The 2,057-nt window shown below is 39.1% G+C and overlaps 1 protein-coding gene across 1 annotated transcript in view; it reads left to right on the top strand.

Moving 5' to 3' along the window:
• The window catches only part of LOC106880833 (uncharacterized), a 38,630-nt gene that overhangs the window by 14,526 nt on the left and 22,047 nt on the right, over nt 1–2,057 (top strand). The gene's annotated exons all lie outside the window — the stretch shown is intronic.

Genomic DNA, 2,057 nt, shown 5'->3' with positions numbered 1-2,057 from the left:
CTGGTGGCACACATCCCACCAGCGGTTCAGTTGCTTCTTATTTCTCTATTGTCCACAAGGGGCTAAACATAGAGGGGACAAACAAGGACAGACAAAGGGATTAAGTCGATTACGTCGACCCCAGTACGCAACTGGTACTTAATTTATTGACCCCGAAATGATGAAAGGCAAAGTCGACCTCGGCGGAATTTGAACCCAGAACGTAAAGACAGACGAAATACCGCTAAGCATTTTGCCCGGCGTGCTAACAGTTCTGCCAGCTCGTCGGTTCAGTCGCTTCTTGCCACACAGCCACGCTTGTGCCTATTGTTTATCCCTGTAACTTAGCAGTTCAGGAAAAGAAGCCAATAGAATAAATCCCAGACTTAAAACTAAGTGCTGGCATTTCAAGGCGATGGCCTCAGCATGGCTGCAATCTAATGACTGAAACAAACAAAAGATACAAGATCTATTTGTGCACATAGTTTCATTTTTTTCTTTTATTGTTGTTTTTGGCATTCCCCTTCCCCACTTAAAGGTAATTTTCCCTTTTGCGTGTTAGCTTTTTGGAGTAACTTTTAATGCGTTTGTGGTCGGCTTATAGAATTGCCAAAGTGATTTATAGCAATGCTAGAATTGTGACTTGAATGATACCTGATCTGAGCAGGTAAATATTTAATAACTTTCGAGAGTGTAGATAGTGAAAGACTTGGAAATGTTTACCAGTCTGTTGTTAAGCGTCTGTCGACAGAGCTCTATACAACCAGACATCGTAGTTTAGAGAACGATCTAGAACAGGCTTATTGATTCATCTAAGTTATTGTTTAAACTGCTTAAAATCACTCATTTCATATGATCTGGTAGGAGAATAGAATTAATATTGTTGTCTGACTAGCATCACATTGAAAGCTCTTCTTTTGGAAAGCCTTTTGTCTGGCTTTTGTCGGGCTGGGGTAATGGGCTGTGAGTGGGACTGAATTACTAATGTTTGCCCTGGTCTCCAAGCATTCAATGCCTCCTCACACAATAACTACTCTGATGCTCATAAGGAGAGGGAAAGAGCATGGAATTAGTTGGGGTTTTTTTGGGGGGTGGGGTTTCTTAGTTTTTAACAATATTATAGTATCTCAATGAAAATTACGATTCAAAAAAAATATTTTTTTCGAAATTTTTTTGTCTCCCATTTCCATGCTTTTTTCAATCCCCATCAGATTCAGATTCTTATAAAATTCAATCCCCATTTTATTCTCCAAGGTATGGCTGTGGGGTTTAGAAGCTTGCTTCCCAACTATGTGGTCTTGAGTTCAGTCCCACACCAGCAAGTGTCTTCTACTACAGCCCCAAACTGACCACAACTTTGTGAATGGATTCAGTAGAAGGGAACTGAAAGAAGCCCATTGTGTGTGTGTGTGTAGCTTTGTGTTGACATCAGGAGATTGCTGTAAACAAGCATCACCATCATACAAGTGATGTCGTTTGGTTCCACTCTTCTGTGACTGGCCATGGTTAAATATTACCTTGCTTAAAATGGATAAGGGTTGGCAACAGGAAAGGCATGGAAAAGCAGACGGTCAATAGTGATGATGATGATGATATATAATGCATAAATTGCTTTTTGGAAACTTAAGAATACAGGAATATATATCTTTCATCTTTTACTTGTTTCAGTCATTAGGTTTTGGTCATGTTGGGGCACCACTTTGAAAAGTTTTTAGTTGAACAAATCAAACTTAATATTTAAAAAAAAAAAAAAAATTTTTTCTTAAAGCTTGGTATTCATTTTATCTTTCCCATTTGTTGAATTGCTAAGTTATGAGGATGTAAACAAACCAACACTGGTTGTGAAGTGGTGGGAGGGACAGACAAACATAAACACACACACACACTCTGAGCTTCTTTCAGTTTCTGTCTAGCAAATCCACTCACAAGATAGTTGGCCCAGGGCTATAGCAGAAGACACACGGGCATGTATATAAATAATAGATATGATGGGGTGTGGAAAAGTTCCTGGCTTTGGGTAAAAGAAAATACAGGAGGATCAATTAATCGTGATTGTTTTATTCAACAGATTCCCTTTC

This window comes from Octopus bimaculoides, chromosome 24 (genome assembly GCF_001194135.2).
Source record: "Octopus bimaculoides isolate UCB-OBI-ISO-001 chromosome 24, ASM119413v2, whole genome shotgun sequence".
NCBI classification, from domain to species: domain Eukaryota; kingdom Metazoa; phylum Mollusca; class Cephalopoda; order Octopoda; family Octopodidae; genus Octopus; species Octopus bimaculoides.
This window is presented reverse-complemented; position numbering and strand designations above follow the sequence as displayed.